At 44.7% G+C, this 25,980-nt stretch overlaps 1 pseudogene; it reads left to right on the plus strand.

The window, feature by feature from the left end:
• The first annotated feature begins 1,183 nt into the window (after positions 1-1,183).
• Positions 1,184-24,681, plus strand: LOC124032992 (annotated as a pseudogene).
• The last annotated feature ends 1,299 nt before the right edge of the window (positions 24,682-25,980 follow it).

Here is a 25,980-nt window from a genome sequence, read left to right on the forward strand (position 1 = left end):
TCCTCGCGCTAGCTCATGACTCTACGCCTTACAGGAACGCGCTCGCCGGCCAAGCACACGCACTGTCGTGGATGCAAGGTCCGATCACTTCTGACACCAATGTAATGAAACAGCAGGGAGTCGATAGCGCGCAAGACCTTCTAGCCCAAGGTCTGGCGCGCTATCGACTGTTCCGCAAATGCTCGTGTGGCAGGGTCGATTTCCGTGCTTATAAACCCAGGGTCATTACATTATACTGAACAAAAATGTAAATGCAACATGTAGATTGTTGGTCCCATGTTTCATGAGCTGAAATCAAAGGATGTGCGTATGACCACAAACCTTTCTGAAATAAAAGATCCCAGAAATGTTCCATATGTGCAAAAAGTTGGGGGTGCTGAGAAGTATTTATGTCTTTAATAAAGCCATTTTGTGGGGAAAAACTAATTCTGATAGGCTGGGCCTGGCTCCCCAGTGGGTGGGCCTATGCCCTCCCAAGCCCACTCATGGCTGCACCCCTACACAGTCATTTGAAATCCATATATTAGGTCCTAATGAATTTATTTCAGTTGACTGATTTCCTTCTATGAACTGTAACTCCAAATCTTTGAAATTGTTGCATGTTGCATTTCTATTTTTGTTCAGTATAGCATAGACACTTCCAGTTGCATCAATCAAAGCAGTGGAGTGTGGCCAAACCATTCATCTTGGGGCTGCGGGGGGAGCGCGATTGCTAAAACATGTTTAATGAAACTGGGGTCCCTTGATCTCCCTCATAATATAATGCTTTTACACCTGCATTGTTTGCTGTTTGGGGTTTTAGGCTGGGTTTCTGTACAGCACTTTGAGATATCAGCTGATGTACGAAGGGCTATATAAATAAATTTGATTTGATTTGATTTTGATACATTATTCTTTTTTGCAACACTGTCAGTCAATTCTCATTGCTTTCACACATAATGCAAGTGCATAAGCACATTTTTGCAAAACAATAAACACAACTCCCTACAAAAGATGCAAAAGTCAGCTGAGTAAATCATGTCAAACAAAATTAAAACATTTGGTCACAGCTGATACAAATTACTCCCATTAATATGAGCCTCTTCTGCATGTGTGCAAAACCTTTTTTTGCACAATTGTTCAATCGGCAACGAGTCCTTATTCATGCATAAAAGAGGTCACCTCTGAGTTACTGTTTGCACGAATGGACCAAGATGCAGAGGGCAAAGACAAAGGAGAGGTAGAGGGGCCCATAGAGGAAGAGCGCTCTCAATTAAAATGTAAAATACTGTAAAGCCTTTTGTTTTTGGATATTCGTGCTCTTGAGTGACATTCTTTCTGCATTGGTCATCTTTGCTAAAATAATTTTATGAAAACAGGAATACAGCCCATGCTGTGATATGTTTGCTTGCCTTTTATGCTGCGTACTATAATTATAGTATCAACAAATGGCATAGACATATGCAAGCGGGTTATGTTAGGGTATATTGATATTTGTAGTTAGTATTTATTGGGTCATTGTGTAACGCTTGATTAAAATAGCTTTTCATTATATAACAATGTGTAGCTTTTGATGGGTGTTAGTTAATTTTGTGTCATCATTTAAAGTTTTGAAAGTTAATGCATTTTGCAAATTAGATGTGTCATTTATGATGCCATGATATGTGCCTGCATTGATTGTGTGTTATGATCCCATGTACTGCTGAAATTTGGATGAAATGTCCTAGGCATGTTAGTGCAGTATATTGAGATGTGTGATTTACAACAGTCAGAATGACACCCTCATTAAAATGACAATTGAACAGGAAAAGAGGTATGCTTAAATAACCTATGCAGAAATATATACTTACCTTTTTTTAACATTAGGCATAATGATTATGGCTCTAGATTGCAGGAAAGCTGGTTCGGGTGTTTGAAGAATTCTCCAACTTCCAGGCCAACCATCCTCTTGTACTTCAGACCTCCTATAAAATAATGGGTGCGTGATGCTCCTGCTCAGAGGTAACCCAACTTCATTCCCTGCAACTCTGCATGTTCGCAATATTGTAACAAATACTATAAATGATTCCTCATTCTCTATCCCTACATTGTTGTACGACACTGATGGGACTTTTGTGCACTTGTAGTTACTGATTGCTGGATACAGTGTATGCAATTGCACACATTTATCTTCTGGTGAAAACTATTCTGTGAACAAAACACTGAACAGTGAATTTTGTATTCACTGATGAAAGGGAAAGGGGGCTACCTAGTCAGTTGTACAGCTGAATGCCTTCAACTGAAACGTGTCTGACATATATATTTAAAGTTAATAAAAAAGTGGCCTAAGATCTGCAACTCAGTTACAAACGAAAGAACAATGATCAGAACTTCTGAAAAATGTACAGTATTTGATCATTGCTGTTCTGCAATAGATACAGTTGAACTCGGAAGTTTACATACTGTACACTTAGGTTGGAGTCATTAAAGCTCGTTTTTTCAACCATTCCACAAATTTCTTGTTAAAATCGGTTAGGACATCTACTTTGTGCATGACACAAGTAATTTTTCCAACAATTGTTTACAGATTATTTCACTTCTAATTCACTGTGTCACAATTCCAGTGGGTCAGAAGTTTACATACTGTATACTAATTTGACTGTGCCTTTAAACAGCTTGGAAAATAGCAGAAAATGATCTCATGGCCTTAGAAGCTTCTGACAGGCTAATTGACATAATTTGGGTCAATTGGAGGTGGATCTGTGGATCTATTTCAAGGCCTACCTTCAAACGCAGTGTCTCTTTGCTTGACATGATGGGAAAATCAAAAGAAATCAGCCAAGACCTCAGATTTGTTTTTTGTAGACCTCCACATGCCTGGTTCATCCTTGGGAGCAATTTCCAAACACCTAAAGGTATCAATTTTATCTGTACAAACAATAGTACGCAAGTATAAACACCATGGAGACGCGTTCTGTCTCCTAGAGATTAACTTACTTTGGTGCGAAAAGTGCAAATCAATCCCAGAACAACAGCAACGGATCTTGTGAGGATGCTGCAGGAAACAGGTACAAAAGTATCTAAACTCAGCAAAAAAAAGAAACGTCCTCTCACTGTCAACTGCATTCATTTTCAGCAAACTTAAATGGGCTGCACCAGATTTGCCAGTTCTTGCTGTGAGATGTTACCCCACTCTTCCACCGAGGCACCTGCAAGTTCCCAGTCATTTCTGGGGAGAATTGCCCTAGCCCTCACCCTCCGATCCAACAGGTCCCAGATGTGCTCAATTGGACTGAGATCCGGGGTCTTCACTGGCCATGGCAGAACACTGACATTCCTGTCTTGCAGGACATCACGCACAGAACGAGCAGTATGGCTGGTGGCATTGTCATGCTGGAGGGTCATGTCAGGATGAACCTGCAGGAAGGGTACCACATGAGGGAGGAGGATGTCACAGTTTGATTTTCTCTGCAATGACAACAAGCTCAGTCCAATGATGCTGTGACACACTGCCCCAGACCATGACGGACCCTCTACCTCCAAATTGATCTCGCTCCAGAGTACAGGCCTTGCTGTAACGCTCATTCTTTTGACAATAAACGTGATTCTGACCATCACCCCTGGTGAGACGAAACCGCGACTCGTCAGTGAAGAGCACTTTTTGCCAGTCCTGTCTGGTCCAGTGACGGTGGGTTTGTGCCCATAGGTGACGTGGTTGCTGGTGGTTGCTGTCTTAGGTCTCTCACAGTACGGACATTACAATTTATTGCCCTGGCCACATCTGCAGTCTTCATGCCTCCTTGCAGCATGCCTAAGGCACGTTCACACAAATGAGCAGGGACCCTGGGCATCTTTTTTGTGTGTTTTTCATAGTCCGTAGAATGGCCTACTTAGTGTCCAAAGTTTTCACAACTGTGGTTTTCATTGCCTACCGTGTGTAAGCGGTTAGTGTCTTAATGACGGTTCAACAGGTGCATGTTCGTTAATTGTTTATGGTTCATTGAAAACATCATGGGAAACAGTGCATAAACACTTTACAGTGAAGATCTGTGAAGTTATTTGGATTTTTATGAATTATGTTTGAAAGACAAGGTCATGACAAAGGTATGTTTCATTTTTTGCTGAGTTTATATATATCATTTTCAGAAAGCGCATATTTTCTTTAGTTCTGCAAGAACTGGCAAATCATGCACTGCATGATGCAGCTGGTGGCCACACCAGATACTGACTGTTACTGTTGATTTTGACTCCCCCTTTGTTCAGGGACACATTATTCAAATACTGTTGGTCATGTCTGTGGAACTTGTTCAGTTTATGTCTGTTGGTGAATCTTATGTTCATACAAATATTTGACACATGTTAAATTTGCTGAAACCCCCCCCACAGTTGAGTGGGAGAACAGTTATTTTTTTGCTTAGTTTATATAGATATATAGTGCTGTTAAGGTAATCAATGGATTATGGAAGTATAGCATATGGATCAGCAGCTCAGACATCCTAAAAAAAAGCTAGATGTAATCCAGGTTATAGCCCTGTCGTGGAACAATGCAGGTAGTTGGGAGAGATGCCGTTAAGGTTGAGACAACAGTTAGCTATGACATATTGGGTAAATCTACAAGGACATAAGGCTACACATTCTACAAAAAAAGGTGCACGTACAGTGTACTGGGAACATTAACAAAATCTTAATACAAGCTTTGGGTGGATAGGCAATTGCATGGTGAGAGAGATGGGGTTGTTTGGGAGGGAGTTTAGCCCTTCTGTAGTTCTTTCTGTTATCCAACCTGGGTTTCTCTGTGACTTGGGGAGGTTGGACCCAGGTGCAGAGAAGAGACCAGATGAGGAATCAATAGTTAAGGATAAACATAATACTTCACTGCGAAACCGTAACAGAAGGATCACAGTAACACTGACAAAACATACAAACACAAAGTCTCAAAATCACTCCGGAGACATACGCATACAGCACATACTTTAAGCTTCAGCAAAAAAAAAAAAAAACACACCTCTTTTAACAGGGAAATAATCAAAATGAGTAAATAGGACACACCTGAGTGTCGTTAATGTCTCTAGGACGGTCTCTGCCCCCATCTGGTGACAGGTGGAACCATGACATTCTCCCTCAGCCAGTGATAGATCTAGGGTTGCCTGAGAGGAGTAGATTCATTTGTAAGTGAATATAACATTTCTTGAATATATTCAATTATGGATCTAAGGATCCTAAAACAGGGAGGACAGGAGCATATTTTAGTGTTGCTGAGTTTAAGGTGGCAGTGACAAAAATAGCAACTGATAATTTACACAATTGAGTTGCTGACCATACGTTTAGCTGCAGGGTGGGTGGAGGAGGTGAGGCCAGAAAGGGTAGACATCTGCTCTGACTCCTGTGCAGCACTGATGAGCTTAAATTAATGTGTCTCAGGGCAGACATAATGTATTGTATGTTTTGCAGTGCTTGTATAGAGTGAAACAGATGTGGTATTTGTTATGTTTCTCTGGGTACCAGCTCACGTGGGAGTGGAGGGGAATGAGGAAGTGGATATTATCGTCAAACAGGCTCTTAAACATCCTAATGTTGAGATGGAATTGTCAATCAGTAAAGCAGAATCCGAGGGGTTAAAAATAAGTGGCAAGAGTTGTGGAACAGGGAGAGAAAGGGATGACACCTGTACAAAATCCAGGAAAAGGTGGGGGCAGGGAGGTCCTCTGGCTGAGAGAGAAGGGGGGATAGTGTAGTCACAAGGCTGAGACTGGAACACACAAGGCTAAATATAACATTGAAATTGGTGGGGTAACATCGACTGGGAGGTGTGATCATTGTCAGGAGGAGATGGAGACAGTGAAACATGTTCTATTTCAGTGCCAGAAATATGTGAGAGAAAGGGAGCGATTGTTATTAGATTTGAGGAGTAATGGGGTTGAAGAGTCAGGATTAAGTGAAACTGCTGGGGAAATCAGCGGATGTAAGTATTTCATTTTGTATGTCGTTTCCTTTGAGAAACGAGATTATTGGGTAGGATTTAGACCTTCACTGTCTCACACTCCAGTCCAAGTGGTGGCGGTAATACACTTTAAAGTTGGATGCCAACTGCGATATAAAATCCACATAAATTTTTGAAGAATCAGCGCTTTCGTTGACGTCACATCCAGTTTCTTCCCAGCTGGATAAAATAACATAACTCATCTTTGAATAAAATATGAAATAAGATTGTATGCAACATTAATCAATGTAGTCTAGCTATATTAACCAAACTATCTGGCAGGATACTGGTAGATGGCAATAAAATATTATCAGTTCTTAGCTAGTTCTAACGTTACAGCTGGCTAACGGTTAGTTAGCCATTGGCATTGCTTGCAGACGTTTCTCCAATCCAATGGCGCAACAAGCAAGCAATAGCTAGTAATAGCCGCAGTTAAAATCAAATCAAATCAAATCAAATCTGACATGAGGACTCCTTGCTGTCCCCAGTCCACCTGGCCATGCTCCTGCTCCAGTTTCAACTGTTCTGCCTTACTATTATTCAACCATGCTGGTCATTTATGAACATTTGAACATCTTGGCCACGTTCTGTTATAATCTCCACCCGGCACAGCCAGAAGAGGACTGGCCACCCCACATATGCTCTCTCTAATTCTCTCTTTCTTTCTCTCTCTCGGAGGACCTGAGCCCTAGGACCGTGCCCCAGGACTACCTGACATGATGGCTCCTTGCTGTCCCCAGTCCACCTGACTGTGCTGCTGCTCCAGTTTCAACTGTTCTGCCTTATTATTATTTGACCATGCTGGTCATTTATGAACATTTGAACATCTTGGTCATGTTCTGTTATAATCTCTACCCGGCACAGCCAGAAGAGGACTGGCCACCCCACATAGCCCGGTTCCTCTCTAGGTTTCTTCCTAGGTTTTGGCCTCTCTAGGGAGTTTTTCCTAGCCACCGTGCTTTTACACCTGCATTGTTTGCTGTTTGGGGTTTTAGGCTGGGTTTCTGTACAGCACTTTGAGATATCAGCTGATGTACGAAGGGCTATATAAATAAATTTGATTTGAATAGCCGCAGTTCAACCAAAGTTGAGAAGGTGGCTAGGATTTCGGTCAGCTACATTCTTCTTTGCGGTCAAGTTATCTTGCTACTAGCAGTGTTGCTTTTGCAATGTTTGGAAGGAATACACCAGACACATCCGGAGAGAGCAACAGCTGCATTCAGTGAGCAGCCACAGGATAACGTCGTATCATATCATACCAGTTATACGGAACTATATAATATAGGCACCCGTCGCCAGTTGTCTTCTGCAGCCATCGGTAAGTATTACATTTATACACTAAACAAATAAACGTAACACGTAAAGTGTTGGTCCCATGTTTCATGAGCTGAAATAAAAGATCCCAGAAATGTTCCATATGCACAAAAGTGTTTCTCTCAAATGTTGTGCACATATTTGTTTACATCTGTGATAGTGAGCATTTTTCCTTTTATCAAGATAATCCATCCTCCTGACATGTGTGGCATATCGAGAAGCTGATTGAATGGTATGATCATATATGCACCTTGTGTTGGGGACAATAAAAGGCCCCTCTAAAATGTGCCATTTTGTTACATAACATAATGCTAGAGGGAGTATGCAATTGGCATGTTGACTGCAGGAATGTCCACTAGAGCTGTTGCCAGAGAATTTAATATTAATTTCTCTACCATAAGCCATCTCCAAAGTAGTTTTAGAGAATTTGGCAGTACGTCCAACCGGCCACGTGTATCTAGTTGTGTGGGTTAGCAGCTTGCTGATGTGCCCCATAGTGGCGATGGGGTTATGGGTAGGCATAAGCTACTAACAAAATTGCATTTTATCAATGGCAATTTGAATGCACAGAGAAAGCTTGACAAGATCGTGCCATTCATCCACCACTATCACCTCATGTTTCAGCAGGGTAATGCACAGCCCCATGTTACAAGGTTCTGTATGCAATTCCTTGTCCTAGTTCTTCCATGGCCTGCATACTCCCAGAGCTTATTTGGGATGCTCAGGATCTACGTATACGACAGCGTGTTCCAGTTCCAGCCAATATCCAGGAACTTTGCACAGCCATTGAAGAGGAGTGGGACAATATTCCACAATCAACAGCCTGAACAACTCTATATGAAGGAGATGTGTCGCGCTGCATGAGGCAAATGGTGGTCACACCAGATACTGACTCGTTTTCTGATCCACGCCTTTTAAATAATTTTTTAAAGGTATCTGTGACCAACAGATGCATATCTGTATTACCAGTCATGTGAAATGCCTAGATTAGGGCCTAATTAATTTATTTTAATTGACTTATTTCATTATATGAACTGTAGCTCTGTAAAATCTTTGAAATTGTTGCATATATATTTTTGTTCTGTGCCACAACAAATTGCTTTGAGACTGCTCTCTAAGTTGATCTGTCACCTCTTGCTTTTTCTTTGAGTGTCTTCGCTCCCTGTTTGCCCAGCCCGTTTTCTAATGTGGTACACAAAAATAGACAGAATACACATTTTAATTTTCCCTTTTCTGTCGGCATGTGAAGACTTGAGGAGTTCATACCCTGTCAAGATCCAGTGGACCATGCACAGAACTCCACTGCCATTCTGGAGATGGGACATGGTTGTTGGAAGGTATGTCAAACCGTAGTGGATAGGCCCTCTCGCTCTCACTCAATCTGTGTGTGGCTTTCTATTCTGCTAGTACATTGACTAGTCAGTCAAAAACAGATGGGCAAACTGGCACGGTTGAACATTGTTTCGATTTTTGGTATTCCGTCAATTTCTGTGTGTGAACATTGTGTGATTTCATCTGTTAGTCAACTAAATCACCACCTTTGTTTAGTTTGGAGTGCAGGTACACAAAGATGTGAATCACACACCAGTCATCTCCATGACATTGAGTGTGCTGGACCCAGGGCGTTCCTGAGAGGGAATGAGCCGTGCATCAAGTAAGGGAGAATCTCGCTGCTGTACTTGACTGCAGTTTCTGACAAGCTCATCAGTCATTGTTTGTTGTTACATGATGATAGTCATTCCTAGTTTACGCTACTGAGACACCTGCCTGACTTCATCATTCAACAGATTTGAAATACCTGCTTGGAGGTCAGTGCTATGTATCAGAACTGTTCAATTCTGGTTCATGAGGGCCGAAACACTTACAGTTGAAGTCGGAAGTTTACATACAATTTAGCCAAATACATTTAAACTCAGTTTTTCACAATTCCTGATATTTAATCCTAGTAAAAAAATCCTTGTCTTAGGCCAGTTAGGATCACCACTTTATTTTAAGAATGTGAAATGTCAGAATAATAGAGAGAATGATTTATTTCAGCTTGTATTTCTTTCATCACATTCTTAGTGGGTCAGAAGTTTACATACACTAAATTAGTGTTTGGTAGCATTGCCTTTAAATTGTTTAACTTGGGTCTAACATTACAGGTAGCCTTCCACAAGCTTCCCACAATAAGTTGGGTGAATTTAGGCCCGTTCCTCATGATACACTTGGAGTAACTGAGTCTAGTTTGTAGGCCTCCTTGCTCGCACACACTTTTTCAGTTCGGCCCACAAATGTTCCATAGGATTTAGGTCAGGACCACTCCAATACCTTGACTTTGATGTCCTTAAGCCATTTTGCCACAACTTTGGAAGTATGCTTGGGATCCATGTCCATTTGGAAGACCCGTTTGCAACCAAGCTTTAACTTCCTGATGTCTTGACGTTGCTTCAATATATCCACACAATTTTCCTACCTCATGATTTTGTGAAGTGCACATGTCCCTTTTGCAGCAAAGCACCCACACAACATGATGCTGCCACCCCTGTGCTTTACGGTTGGGATGGTGTTCTTCGGCTTGCAAGCATACCCATTTTTCCTCCAAACTTAACGATGGTCATTATGGCCAACAGTTCTATTTTTGTTTCATCAGACCACATTTCTCCAAAAAGTACAATCTTTGTCCCCATGTACAGTTGCAAACCGTAGTCTGGCTTTTTTATGGCGGTTTTGGAGCAGTGGCTTCTTCCTTGCTGTGTGGCCTTTCAGGTTATGTCAATATAGGACTCGTTTTTACTGTGGATATAGATACTTTTGTACCTGTTTCCTCCAGCATTTTCACAAGGTCCTTTACTGTTTTTCAGGGATTTATTTGCACCAAAGTACATTCACCTTTAGGAGACAGAACGCGTCTCCTTCCTGAGCGGTATGATGGCTGCGTGGTCCCATGGTGTTTATACTTGTGAATAATTTTGCACGCCCAATTTTTCAGTTTGTTTTGTTAAAAAAGTTTGAAATAAATATCCAATAAATGTCGTTCCACTTCATGATTGTGTCCCACTTGTTGTTGATTCTTCACAAAAAAATACAGTTTTATATCTTTATGTTTGAAGCCTGAAATGTGGCAAAAGGTCAAAGTTGAAGGGGGCCGAATACTTTCGCAAGGCACTGTATATACATGTGAGATGAGTAATGTAGGGTATGTAAACATTATATAAAGTGGCATTGTTTAAAGTGACTAGTAATACATTTATTACATCCAATTTTTTGTTATTTGAGTCAGTATGTTGGCAGCAGCCACTCAATGTTAGTAATGGCTGTTTAACAGCCTGATGACCTTGAGATAGAAGTTGTTTTTCAGTCCCTCGGTCCCAGATTTGATGCACCTGTACTGATCTCGCCTTGTGGATGATAGCGGGGTGAACAGGCAGTGGCTCGGGTGGTTGTTGTCCTTGATGATCTTTTTGTGACATCGGGTGGTGTAGGTGTCTTGGAGGGCAGGTAGTTTGCCCCTGGTGATGCGTTGTGCAGACCTAACTACCCTCTGGAGAGCCTTGCGGTTGTGCGCAGAGCAGTTTCTGTACCAGGCGGTGATACAGCCCGACAGGATTTTGGTGACAAGCCACATTTCTTCAGCCTCCTGAGGTTAAAGAGACACTGTTGCGCCTTCTTCACCACACTGTCTGTGTGGGTGGACCATTTCAGTTTGTCCATGATGTGTATGCAGAGGAACTTAACTTTCCATCTTCTCCATTACTGTCCCATCGATGTGGATAGGGGGGTGCTCCCTCTGCTGTTTCCTGAAGTCCTCATCTTCTTGTTTTGTTGACGTTGTTTTCCTGACACCACACTCCGAGGGCCCTCACCTCCTCCCTGTAGGCCGTCTCGTCATTGTTGGTAATCAAGCCTACCACTGTAGTGTCGTCTGAAAACTTGATGATTGAGTTGGAGGCGTGCATGGCCACGCAGTCATGGGTGAACAGGGAGTACAGGAAAGGGCTGAGAACGCACCCTTGTGGGGCCCCAGTGTTGAGGGGCAGTGGGGTGGAGATGTTGTTTCCTACCCTCACCACCTGGCTGCGGCCTGTCAAAGTCCAGGACCCAGTTGCACAGGGTGGGGTTGAGATCCAGGGTCTCGAGCTTAATGATGAGTTTGGAGGGTACTATGGTGTTAAATGCTGAGCTGTAGTCAATGAACAGCATTCTCACATAGGTATTCGTCTTGTCCAGATGGGTTTGGGCAATGTGCAGTGTGGTTGCGATTGCGTCATCTGTGGACCTTTTGGGGCGGTAAGCAAATTGGAGTGGGTCTAGGGTGTCAGGTAGGGTGGAGATGATATGATCCTTGACTAGTCTCTCAAAGCACTTCATGATGACGGAAGTGAGTGCTGCGGGGCGATAGTCGTTTAGCTCCGTTACCTTAGCTTTCTTGGGAACAGGAACAATGGTGGCCCTCTTGAAGCATGTGGGAACAGCAGACTGGGATAGGTATTGATTAAATATGTCCGTAAACACACCAGCCAGCTGGTCTGCACATGCTCTGACGCGGCTAGGGATGCTGTCTGGGCCGGCAGCCTTGCGAGGGTTAACACGTTTTAAATGTTTTACTCACATTGGCTGCGGTGAAGGAGAGTCTGCAGGTTTTGGTAGAGGGCCGTATCGCTGGCACTGTATGGTCCTCAAAGCGAGCGAAAAGGTTGTTTAGTTTGCTCTGGGAGCAGGACATCGGGGTCTGCGATGGGGCTGGTTTTCTTTTTGTAGTCTGTGATTGACTGTAGACCCTGCCACATTCCTCTGAGCTGTTGAATTGCGACTCTACTTTGTCTCTATACTGACGCTTAGCTTGTTTGAATGCCTTGTGGAGGGAATAGCTACACTGTTTGTATTTGGTCATGTTTCCGTTTGCCTTGCCCTGATTAAAAGCAATGTTTCGCTCTTTCAGTTTTGCGCAAATGCTGCCACCAATCCACGGTTTCTGGTTGGACTGTTTTAATAGTTGCTGGTGGTACCACATCACCGATGCAGTTGCTAATAAACTCGCTTCCCGAATCAGTGTATACATCAATGTTGTTCGACTCGTTAATCATAAGGCATACACCCCCCCCGACCTTCTTACCAGAGAGATGTTTGTTTCTGTCGGTGCGATGCGTGAAGAAACCAGGTGGCTGTAACCGACTCCGATAACGTATCCCGAGTGAGGCATGTTTCCTTGAAACAGAGAATGTTACAACCTCTGATGTCTCTCTGGAAGGCAACCCTTGCTCGGATTTTGTCTACCTGTTGTCAAGAGACTGTACGTTGGCTAGTAGTATACTCTGGAGCGGTGGGCGATGTGCCCGTCTATGGAGCCTGACCAGAAAACCGCTCCGTCTGCCCCTTGTGCGGCGCCGTTGTTTTTGGTCTCCTGCTGGGATCCTATCCATTGTCTTGGGTGGTGTATCAAACAGAGGATCCGCTTCAGGAAGGTCGTATTCCTGGTCGTAATGTTGGTAAGTTGACGTTACTCTTATATCCAATAGTTCCTTCCGGCTGCGTGTAATGAGACTTAAGATTTCCTGGGGTAACCGTGTAAGAAATAATACATAAAAAAACAAAATACTACATAGTTTCCTAAGAACGCGAAGCGAGGCGGCCATCTCTGTCGGCGCCTGAAGTGTCTGTTGTATTACTTGTGAGGCCCAGTCGAGTGAACATAATATACAGTACAAGTAAAACGTTTAGACGCCTACACATTCAAGGGTTTTTCTTTATTTTTATACTATTTTCTACATTGTAGAATAATAGTGAAGACATCACAACTATGAAATAACATCATAACAATCATGTAGTAACCAAAAAGTGTTTAACAAATCAAAATACATTTGAGATTCTTCAAAGTAGCCACCCTTTGCCTTGATGACAACTTTGCACACTCTTGGCATTCTCTGAACCAGCTTCATGAGGTAGTCACCTGGAATGTTTTCCAATTAACAGGTGTGCCTTCAGGTAATTTGTGGAATTTCTTTCCTCCTTAATGCATTTCAGCAAATTAGTTGTGTTGTGACATGGTAGAGGTGGTATACAGAAGAAAACCCTATTTGGTAAAAGACCAAGTCCATATTATGGCAAGAACAGTTCAAATAAGCAAAGAGAAATGACAGTCCATTACTTTAAGACGTTAAGGAAGGTCAGTCAATCTGGAAAATGCCAATAACTTTGAAAGATTCTTCAAGTGCAGTCGCAAAAGCCATCAAGCGCTATGATGAAACTGTCTCTCACGAGGACCGCCAGAGGGAAGGAAGACCCAGAGTTACCTCTGCTGCAGAGGATAAGTTCATTAGTTACCAGCCTCAGAAATTGCAGCCCAAGTAAATCAGGGATGCAAACTAGTCACCTTTCGGTGAAATTCGCCGTTTTGATTCCAAAATAGATAAACTACGTGATTTGTGTAAATCCAATAAGAAAGTGGATCGATCACTCCTGGCTGTCAGCGAACAAGTGATGCGCGTTTGTGGCAATATTGGCTGTAGGGCTCCGGGCAGCCGAGCGGAAATGGAGGAAAACTCGCCTCCCTGCGGACCTGGCATCCTTTCACTCCCTCCTCTCTACATTTTCCTCCTCTGTCTCTGCTGCTAAAGCCACTTTCTACCACTCTAAATTCCAAGCATCTGCCTCTAACCCTAGGAAGCTCTTTGCCACCTTCTCCTCCCTCCTGAATCCCCCCCCCCCTCCTCCCTCTCATTTTGAAAAGAAGGTCGACGACATCCGATCCTCGTTTGCTAAGTCAAACGACACCGCTGGTTCTGCTCACACTGCTCTACCCTGTGCTCTGACCTCTTTCTCCCCTCTCTCTCGAGATGAAATCTCGCGTCTTGTGACGGCCGGCCGCCCAACAACCTGCCCGCTTGACCCTATCCCCTCCTCTCTTCTCCAGACCATTTCCGGAGACCTTCTCCCTTACCTCACCTCGCTCATCAACTCATCCCTGACCGCTGGCTACGTCCCTTCCGTCTTCAAGAGAGCGAGAGTTGCACCCCTTCTGAAAAAACTATCATGTCCTACACTCGATCCCTCCGATGTCAACAATTACAGACCAGTATCCCTTCTTTCTTTTCTCTCAAACTCTTGAACGTGCCGTCCTTGGCCAGCTCTCCCGCTATCTCTCTCTGAATGACCTTCTTGATCCAAATCAGTCAGGTTTCAAGACTAGTCATTCAACTGAGACTGCTCTTCTCTGTATCACGGAGGCGCTCCGCACTGCTAAAGCTAACTCTCTCTCCTCTGCTCTCATCCTTCTAGACCTATCGGCTGCCTTCGATACTGTGAACCATCAGATCCTCCTCTCCACCCTCTCCGAGTTGGGCATCTCCGGCGTGGCCCACGCTTGGATTGCGTCCTACCTGACAGGTCGCTCCTACCAGGTGGCGTGGCGAGAATCTGTCTCCTCACCACGCGCTCTCACCACTGGTGTCCCCCAGGGCTCTGTTCTAGGCCCTCTCCTATTCTCGCTATACACCAAGTCACTTGGCTCTGTCATAACCTCACATGGTCTCTCCTATCATTGCTATGCAGACGACACACAATTAATCTTCTCCTTTCCCCCTTCTGATGACCAGGTGGCGATCGCATCTCTGCATGTCTGGCAGACATATCAGTGTGGATGACGGATCACCACCTCAAGCTGAACCTCGGCAAGACGGAGCTGCTCTTCCTCCCGGGGAAGGACTGCCCGTTCCATGATCTCACCATCACGGTTGACAACTCCATTGTGTCCTCCTCCCAGAGCGCTAAGAACCTTGGCGTGATCCTGGACAACACCCTGTCGTTCTCAACTAACATCAAGGCGGTGGCCCGTTCCTGTAGGTTCATGCTCTACAACATACAGAGTACGACCCTGCCTCACACAGGAAGCGGCGCAGGTCCTAATCCAGGCACTTGTCATCTCCCGTCTGGATTACTGTAACTCGCTGTTGGCTGGGCTCCCTGCCTGTGCCATTAAACCCCTACAACTCATCCAGAACGCCGCAGCCCGTCTGGTGTTCAACCTTCCCAAGTTCTCTCACGTCACCCCGCTCCTCCGCTCTCTCCACTGGCTTCCAGTTGAAGCTCGCATCCGCTACAAGACCATGGTGCTTGCCTACGGAGCTGTGAGGGGAACGGCACCTCAGTACCTCCAGGCTCTGATCAGGCCCTACACCCAAACAAGGGCACTGCGTTCATCCACCTCTGGCCTGCTCGCCTCCCTACCACTGAGGAAGTACAGTTCCTAACTCAGCCCAGTCAAAACTGTTCGCTGCTCTGGCCCCCAATGGTGGAACAAACTCCCTCACGACGCCAGGACAGCGGAGTCAATCACCACCTTCCGGAGACACCTGAAACCCCACCTCTTTAAGGAATACCTAGGATAGGATAAGTAATCCTTCTCACCCCCCTTTAAGATTTAGATGCACTATTGTAAAGTGACTGTTCCACTGGATGTCATAAGGTGAATGCACCAATTTGTAAGTCGCTCTGGATAAGAGCGTCTGCTAAATGACTTAAATGTAAATGTAAAATGTATCTGAAGAGACAATCAACTTGCTAGTTACAGCATCAGCATGCGCTCTGGAAAGGCAGCGGAGAGTGGGCAGGCAGGTTGCCAGTTACAGCAGCGCGTCCCCAGAACGATAACGAAGAGGTAGGTGAGAAGCCTGACCACGGAAACAGGGGTGAGAAGGTGATGAACCGTACTTCATGAGCTGTAACCGAAAGACGTGCTGGCGTTTGGAAAGTTTGAGGTGATGGAGCAAGTGTGTTGGAACAAGAATTGTTAGCTTTGTAAAGTATCTTGCTAGGTGGATCGAATTCTCTGTTAGCTAGCCAGAGAAATGTTGAGCAACATTAGCCAACTTAGCTGATCAAATAATTGAGTTTATGGTGCGAAAATTAGCAGGCTATAAAGTCAGACAGCTAGCTAACGTTACAACATCAGATGATCTAACGTTAGTAACCTAACCAATTCGCTATAGTATTAACTGGTATACGACTCCTTGCCGTTTCTCAAGCTATGTTAGTTGCTTACTGGACCCTGGCAATATGTGCGTAATGTTAACTAGCTAACATACTAATGGTTTCCCTCTACAGTATGTGGTTAATTACCAGAATGAGAGAATTAGGTGAAAATGAGGCGTTGTGTCATGTTTGTCATTTATTATCATGTCTTGTCCCTGTGCTCCCCATGCTATTCGTTTCCCTCTGCTGGTCTTATTTGGTTCTTTCCCTCCTATCCCTCTCTCTCCCCCTCCCTCTCTCACTCTCTCGCTCTCTCTTCTCTCTGTCGTTCCGTTCCTGCTCCCAGCTGTTCCTATTCCCCTAATCATCATTTAGTCTTCCCACACCTGTTCCCGATCCTTTCCCCCTGATTAGATTCCCTATTTATTCCTTTGTAATCCGTTCCTGTTCCGTCGGTTCCTTGCATTGTATTCACGATGCTGTGATTGCGTTTCGCCCTGTCCTGTCGTGTTTTTTGCCGTGATTGTGTATCACCCTGTCCTGTCGTGTTTTGTGCCTTCTTCAGACGCTGCGTGTGAGCAGGTGTCTCAGTTGACTACGGCCTGCGCCTACCCGAAGCGACCTGCAGTCTGTGGCCGCTTCTCCAGTTGTTTTCCCCTCTACTAATCTAGAGGATTTCAGTTATTCGGTTTTGAACATTAATAAACTCTGTTTCTGTTAAGTCGCGTTTGGGTCCTCCTTCACCTGCATGACAGAAGGAACCGACCAAAGAATGGACCCAGCGACTTCAGACGCTGTTTACACTGCCGTCAAGATCCAAGGAGCCATGCTCGGCAGACACGAGCAGGAATTGTCTGCTGCTCGCCATGCCGTGGAGAACCTGGCCGCTCAGGTTTCCGACCTCTCTGGACAGTTCCAGAGTCACGTCTCGTGCCACCTGTTACTCCCTGGCCTGCCGAGCCTCCAGAACCCAGGGTTAATAACCCACCTTGCTACTCCGGGCAGCCCACTGAGTGCCGCTCCTTTCTCACGCAGTGTGAGATTGTGTTCTCTCTCCAACCCCACACATACTCTAGAGAGAGAGCTCGGGTTGCTTACGTCATTTCACTCCTTACTGGCCGGGCTCGAGAATGGGGCACAGCTATCTGGGAGGCAAGGGCTGATTGCTCTAACAGATTCCAGAACTTTAAAGAGGAGATGATTCGGGTTTTTGACCGTTCAGTTTTTGGTGAGGAGGCTTCTAGGGCCCTGGCTTCCTTATGCCAAGGTGAACGGTCCATAACGGATTATTCCATTGAGTTTCGCACTCTTGCTGCCTCTAGTGAGTGGAACGAGCCGGCGCTGCTCGCTCGTTTTCTGGAGGGACTCCACGCAGCGGTTAAGGATGAGATTCTTTCCCGGGAGGTTCCTTCAGATGTGGACTCTTTGATTGCTCTCGCCATCCGCATAGAACGACGGGTAGATCTTCGTCACCGGGCTCGTGGAAGAGAGCTCGCATCAACGGTGTTTCCCTGCTCCGCATCGCAACCATCTCCCTCCTCTGGCTTTGAGACTGAGCCCATACAGCTGGGAGGGATTCGCATCTCGAATAAGGAGAGGGAACAGAGGATCACCAACCGCCTGTGCCTCTATTGCGGAGTTGCTGGACATTTTGTTATTTCATGTCCAGTAAGAGGCCAGAGCCCATCAGTAAGCGGAGGGCTACTGGTGAGCGCTACTACTCAGGTCCCTTCATCTAGATCTTGTACTACTATGTCGGTCCATCTACGCTGGACCGGTTCGGGTGCTACATGCAGTGCCTTGATTGACTCTGGGGCTGAGGGTTGTTTCATGGACGAAGCATGGGTTCGGAAACATAACATTCCTTTCAGACCATTAGACAAGCCTACGCCCATGTTTGCCTTAGATGGTAGTCATCTTCCCAGTATCAAATTTGAGACACTACCTTTAACTCTCACAGTATCTGGTAACCACAGTGAGACTATTTCTTTTTTGATTTTCCGTTCACCGTTTACACCTGTTGTTTTGGGTCATCCCTGGCTAGTATGTCATAATCCTTCTATTAATTGGTCTAGTAATTCTATCCTATCCTGGAACGTTTCTTGTCATGTGAAGTGTTTAATGTCTGCCATCCCTCCCGTTTCTTCTCTCCCTACTTCTCAGGAGGAACCTGGCGATTTGACAGGAGTGCCGGAGGAATATCATGATCTGCGCACGGTCTTCAGTCGGTCCCGAGCCAACTCCCTTCCTCCTCACCGGTCGTATGATTGTAGTATTGATCTCCTTCCAGGGACCACGCCTCCTCGAGGTAGACTATACTCTCTGTCGGCTCCCGAACGTAAGGCTCTCGAGGATTATTTGTCTGTGTCTCTTGACGCCGGTACCATAGTGCCTTCTTCTTCTCCGGCCGGGGCGGGGTTCTTTTTGTTAAGAAGAAGGACGGTACTCTGCGCCCCTGCGTGGATATCGAGGGCTGAATGACATAACGGTTAAGAATCGTTATCCGCTTCCCCTTATGTCATCAGCCTTCGAGATTCTGCAGGGAGCCAGGTGCTTTACTAAGTTGGACCTTCGTAACGCTTACCATCTCGTGCGCATCAGAGAGGGGGACGAGTGGAAAACGGCGTTTAACACTCCGTTAGGGCATTTTGAGTACCGGGTTCTGCCGTTCGGTCTCGCCAATGCGCCAGCTGTTTTCAGGCATTAGTTAATGATGTTCTGAGAGACATGCTGAACATTTTTGTTTTTGTCTATCTTGACGATATCCTGATTTTTTCTCCGTCACTCGAGATTCATGTTCAGCACGTTCGACGTGTTCTACAGCGCCTTTTAGAGAATTGTCTCTACGTAAAGGCTGAGAAGTGCTCTTTTCATGTCTCCTCCGTTACTTTTCTCGGTTCCGTTATTTCCGCTGAAGGCATTCAGATGGATTCCGCTAAGGTCCAAGCTGTCAGTGATTGGCCCGTTCCAAGGTCACGTGTCGAGTTGCAGCGCTTTTTAGGTTTCGCTAATTTCTATCGGCGTTTCATTCGTAATTTCGGTCAGTTGCTGCCCCTCTCACAGCTCTTACTTCTGTCAAGACGTGTTTTAAGTGGTCCGGTTCCGCCCAGGAGCTTTTGATCTTCTAAAAGAACGTTTTACGTCCGCTCCTATCCTCGTTACTCCTGACGTCACTAGACAATTCATTGTCGAGGTTGACCTTCAGAGGTAGGCGTGGGAGCCATTCTATCCCAGCGCTTCCAGTCTGACGATAAGGTTCATCCTTGCGCTTATTTTTCTCATCGCCTGTCGCCATCTGAGCGCAACTATGATGTGGGTAACCGTGAACTGCTCGCCATCCGCTCTAGCCCTAGGCGAATGGCGACAGTGGTTGGGGGGCGACAACGTTCCATTTTGTCGTTTGGACAGACCATAAGAACCTTGAGTACATCCGTTCTGCCAAACGACTTAATGCCCGTCAAGCTCGTTGGGCGTTGTTTTTCGCTCGTTTCGAGTTTGTGATTTCTTACCGTCCGGGTAGCAAGAACACCAAGCCTGATGCCTTATCCCGTCTGTTTAGTTCTTCTGTGGCTTCTACTGATCTCGAGGGGATTCTTCCTTATGGGCGTGTTGTCGGGTTGACAGTCTGGGGAATTGAAAGACAGGTTAAGCAAGCACTCACGCACACTGCCGCCGCCGCGCTTGTCCTAGTAACCTCCTTTTCGTTCCTGTTTCCACTCGTCTGGCTGTTCTTCAGTGGGCTCACTCTGCCAAGTTAGCTGGTCATCCCGGTGTTCGAGGCACTCTTGCGTCTACCGCCAGCGCTTTGGTGGCCGACTCAGGAGCGTGACACGCGCCGTTTCGTGGCTGCGTGTTCAGACTGCGCGCAGAAGAAGTCTGGTAATTTTTTTCTGCTTCTGCTCCTGGTCTTGCTGGGTCTCAGTCTGTTCCCTGCCATCGCATCTCTCCTGTTCTTGTCCCTGCCCTTGCTGTGTCTCAGTCTGTCCCTAGTTCTCATTTTTTTTTAGAGTAGTACCCTAGTTTCCCTTTTTATCGTTTTTCGTTACGGTCCTGAGGAGAGGAGTTGGGTTCTTTCTCGGGACGTGCTGGACCGTTTGATCTATGATTTCCTCCGTTGCTGCCAGTGTTCCTCCTCGAGAGCGCCAGGAGGCGCTCGGTGAGTGGGGGGTACTGTCATGTTTGTCATTTATTATCATGTCTTGTCCCTGTGCTCCCCATGCTATTCGTTTCCCTCTGCTGGTCTTATTTGGTTCTTTCCCTCCTATCCCTCTCTCTCCCCCTCCCTCTCTCACTCTCTCGCTCTCTCTTCTCTCTGTCGTTGAGTTCCTGCTCCCAGCTGTTCCTATTCCCCTAATCATCATTTAGTCTTCCCACACCTGTTCCCGATCCTTTCCCTGATTAGATTCCCTATTTATTCCTTTGTAATCCGTTCCTGTTCCGAACGGTTCCTTGCATTGTATTCACGATGCTGTGATTGCGTTTCGCCCTGTCCTGTCGTGTTTTTGCCGTGATTGTGTATCACCCTGTCCTGTCGTGTTTTGTGCCTTCTTCAGACGCTGCGTGTGAGCAGGTGTCTCAGTTGACTACGGCCTGCGCCTACCCTGGACCTGCAGTCTGTGGCCGCTTCTCCAGTTGTTTTCCCTCTACTAATCTAGAGGATTTCAGTTATTCGGTTTTGAACATTAATAAACTCTGTTTCTGTTAAGTCGCGTTTGGGTCCTCCTTCACCTGCATGACACGTTGCTTGTTAAACAAGTGGATTCAGGGATCAAGTGTAGTTGGAGCTGGGCCTAGCTTAAGCTGGATGGCACTATAGAGGTGAAATGATCACCACACACTTACCCTATTTCTCACTTTTTCCAATACAGTGGATAAAAAGGGGTATGCCACAAACGGTCTCGTGCCTGCTGGCACATTGTATCACAGATGTCCACAGGCAAACCGTGTACAATGTAATAACGTGCAGTGTAGCCCAAAGATATTGCTTTTGTTGTGTTGAATTTGACAGTAACGTGTGTGAGTGAGGGGGGATAAAATAAAAATGAATTCAGTGAATTATTTTTGCACACATGTAGGCTTGTGCACTTGATCGATGTCTACTATAGTGGCCACTATAATACAGCAAAAATAGAATGCTTGTTTTGTTTAATTCTATTTCCACTTTAATATGTTTTTCCCCAAGTGCAATATTTAGATTGTGTGGGGTCACAAACGTTCTTTGTATGTGTTTATTGTAATTTGCAGTAAAGTCTAGGCAACAAATAACATTGGATTGCTTTCCTGACATTTTTTTTTAGCTGTGTTAGGTTCGCATTAACCACTTTATTTATTGTATTTTACACACTGAGACTGATCATATAGATCATATTTTTTGTTGTTTAATTAGTTAACCTGCATTTCCCCCTAGCAGGGATTTTTTTTGCATGTGCAACAACAGAAAAAGGTGTCACCTTTTTGGGCCCTCACCAGTTTGCATCTCTGCTAAATGCTTCAGAGTTCAAGTAACAGAAACACCGTCACATCAACTGCTCATAGGAGACTGGGTGAATCAGGCCTTCATGGTCGAATTGCTGCGACGAAACCACTAATTAAGGACACCAATAAGAAGAGACTTGCTTGGGCCAAGGAACACAATCAATTGACATTAGACCGGTGGAAATCTGTCCTTTTTTCTGATGAGTTCAAATTTGAGTTTTTTGGTCCAACCACTGTGTCTTTGTGAGACGTGGATAAGGTGAATGGATGATCTCTGCATGTGTGGTTCTCACAGTGAAGCATTGCTGGAAACACTGATTTATTTATAATTCAAGGCACACTTAACCAGCCTGGTACCACAGCATTCTGCAGCAATACGCCATCCCATCTGGTTTGCGCTTAGTGATACTATCATTTGTATCAACAGGATAATGACCCAACACACCTCCAGGCTGTGTAAGGCTATTTGACCAAGAAGGAGAGTGATGGAGTGCTGCATCAGATGACCTTGCCTCCACAATCAACCGAACTCAACCCAATTGTTTGGGATGAGTTGGACTACAGAGTGAAGGAAAAGCAGCCATCAAGTGCTCAGCATATGTGGGAACGCCTTCAAGACTGTTGAAAAAGCATTCCAAATGAAACTGGTTGAGTGCAAAGCTGCCATCAAGGCAAAGGGTAGCTACTTTGAAGAATCTCAAATATAAAATATATTTAGATTTGTTTAACACTTGATGTTACTACATGATTCCATATGTGTTATTTAATAGTTTTGATGTCTTCACTATTATTCTACAATGTAGAAAATAGTAAACAAGGAAAAACCTTTGAATGAGTAGGTGTGTCAAACTTTTGACAGGTACTGCATATTTTGTTTACTGGACTGATGCCTGTGTCTGATGGTCAGTCTGAGGTGGAGGGAGCAGTGTAGGGATGGGCAATTCACGATATCGATTTTTCTTCTCTCTAAATAAGTTTTGCTTTACAATTTAAAGGTCAAATGCACTGCATTTTAACAGTCAGCATTAATCTAATGAATTCAGTTATACTTAGGCTAAGTCTAAGCCTTCCACAACCATACCATAAATTGTATCAAAGTAGTTTAACATGCTTTTTATTTTTTTTGCAACAATCATTGATCTGACTTTCAAGTCTGTATGGAAAATATATATTTTTTTGTTACAAATTTAAATGTATGATAATAGAGCGTGATCGACTGGTCGAACGGTTTGTGACCACTGATCTAAACCATATGCCAAGGTTGTCTCAATCACCAGATCTCAACCCAATTTAACCCGTTATGGGAGATTCTGGACCGGCGTCTGAGACAGCGTTTTCCATCAACAAAATACCAAATTATAGAATTTCTCGTGGAGAAGGGTGTCACATCCCTCTGAGTTCAAGACACTTGGAGCACTGACGCTGTTCTGGCAGCTCGTGGTGGCTCAACACACTAAGATACTTTATGCTGGTGTTTCCTTTATTTTGGCAGTTATATGTACATTTACTTGGCCTGGAAATGGAAGTTGTTTCAGAAGCTAACATACTTTTGTATATATAGTGTATGTGGACACCCCTTCAAATTAGTGGATTCGGCTATTTCTGACCACACCCATTGCTGACAGGTGTTTAAAATCGAGCATACAACTATGCAATCTCCATAGACAAACATGGAGATTGGACTCAGTGACTTTCAACGTGGCACCGTCATAGGATGCCACCTTTCCAACAAGTCAGTTTGCCAAATTTCTGCCCTGCTATAACTGCCCCGATCAACTGTAATTGTGACGTGGAAACATCGAGGAGCAACAACGGCTCAGCCGCAAAGTGGTATGCCACACAATCTCACAGAACGGGACCACTGAAGTGTGCATTGCGTAAAAATCATCTGTCCTCGGTTGCAACGCTCACTAACGAGTTCCAAACTGCCTCTGGAAGCAACGTCGGCACAATAATTGTTCGTCGGGAGCTTCATGGAATGGGTTTCCATGGCTGAGCAGCCGCACACAAGCCTAAGACCGCCATGCACAATGTCAAACGTCAGCTGGAGTGGTGTAAAGCTCGCTGCCATTGAACTCTGGAGCAGTTGAAACACGTTCTCCGGAGTGATTAATCATGCTACACCATCTGGCAGTCTGATGGACAAATCTGGAAAATCCTAACGCTACAGCATACAATGACATTCTGGACGATTCTGTGCTTCCAACTTTGTGGCAACAGTTTGGGGTCATGCTGTTACAGCATGAGCCCTATGCACAAAGTGAGGTCCATACAGAAATAGTTTGTTGATCGGTGTGGAAGAACTTGACTGGCCTGCACAGAGCCCTGACCTCAACTCCATTGACCACCTTTGGGATGAATTGGAACGTCGACTGCGAGCCAGGCATAATTGCCCAACATCACTAAAGCTCTTGTGGCTGAATGGAAGCAAGTCCCCGCTGCAATGTTCCAACATCTAGTGGAAATCCTTCCCAGATCAGTGAAGGCTGTTACAGCAGCAAAGGGGGGACCAACTCCATATTAATTCGCATGATTTTGGAATGAGATGTTTGACGAGTAGGTGCCCACATACTTTTGGTCATGTGGTGTAGCTTCACCACTGGAGAGAATTATTTACAAACCAATATATGAATGGCATTGGAAGTTCATAATAATGCGCCCAATTAGGAGACCTTTTACATCACTTTTAATGGGCTCACCTGGCCATTCCTTCATGTCATTGACACCTCTCCCTTGTGATTTCAGATACGCAGGCCACTATTTCATCACCACTCTGCTGTATTCCTTCTTCCTGGGGTGCTTTGGAGTGGACCGGTTCTGCCTGGGGCACACAGGCACAGCTGTGGGCATCCTGCTGAATCTAGGAGGCCTGGGCATCTGGTGGCTCGTGGACCTCATCACCGGAGGCCTGATGCCTAGTGACAACAGCAACTGGTGCACCTTCTACTGAGACCAGCGAGCATGGGTTGAAGACCTTTTAAGGTGGGTTTACATTGCAGAGATGCGGGCCGAATATTTACCTTTGCTTATTTGTGAAGAGCAGTTTTGACCACGTGTCGGATGCCTTTCTATCCGATTCTCCTAGAGAATCTTGACACCTGACATGCTATCACTTTGTTTTGCGCATGCCACAGATGACCATTAATCGCACCATAATAACCAACGTGTCGGCCGTTAACGCAATTTCCTCAGTCTTTTCTCTCACCATGGGAAAACGAGAAGTATGAGCAAATGATGTCTGGACCAGGGGCATGGTTGAGTGGCTGGCATGTTCGAAACCTTTTGCCTTCAGTAGGCTGCTATAGATTTCTCTGCTTTGTTTTGAAAGACTTTGTGTCTAAAGGTTAGACCACTGAACTGTTTTAAGCAAAGGAAATGGTTTGCTATGTTGTCTATATGAAAGCTTAAATCTATATGTTTCATTTATGCGATTGTATGCGTGCACAAGTTACACAACATCTACGATGTCCGAGGGCAATTTCACAACACATTTACTTGAAGAACAGTGCAGATGCAAAGTTTAACAGGATGACTGCACAAACGGCACCCGCTGTCCTTCTGTTATCGAACTTTGCACCGCCACTGCTCTTCAAATAAATGTTTTTGTAAAATTGTCAGTGGAAGTTGTTAAAAGTAGTCCTTGTGCATCGAGTTGTATGGTTTGTTTAACTTTGCAATCATTGGTTTTTGTTTTGACATTTTAAAGTGAAAAATCCAAGTCCCCCTCGACTCATTCTGTTACCATGGAATTGCCCATGACCATATGATGAAAATTAGAATAAAAAAATAAATATACATGTTCTAGCTGATCCACTGAAGCTTTGCAATGTTCTAAAGGATACATTTGAGCTGTTCACCTTTCATCATACTACTACATGTTGATCATCTCTGCGCAGTCCTTTTTTCTTTACATCTGATGTATACTAAAAGTACATCATATTGGATGTTGGCATTTTCACCCTTCCATAGTGCTGGTAGCCTACAGGGGTCACACCTACAGATACTGTTCACATTGCATACATGTAATTCCAAATGTAGTTCTGTTGTGTTCATTTGAAAACAACTACATGAACCAGAGGTTAAAGACACATTAGGACCCTATGAGTAACGCTGTTCATATCTACCCTCAATAATTCAATGATTGGTTTCTATTCCTTTGTTATGCATTGAAATGTTTGTCTTTATTTATACTTTACCAGAAATATAACAACTTGCAACAATTTCAAAGATTTTTACTGAGTTAATGAGGAAATCAAATAAATTAATTGGGTCCTAGTCTATGGAGTACATATGACTGGGCAGGG

Source organism: Oncorhynchus gorbuscha, linkage group LG04 (genome assembly GCF_021184085.1).
Source record: "Oncorhynchus gorbuscha isolate QuinsamMale2020 ecotype Even-year linkage group LG04, OgorEven_v1.0, whole genome shotgun sequence".
NCBI classification, from domain to species: Eukaryota; Metazoa; Chordata; class Actinopteri; order Salmoniformes; family Salmonidae; genus Oncorhynchus; species Oncorhynchus gorbuscha.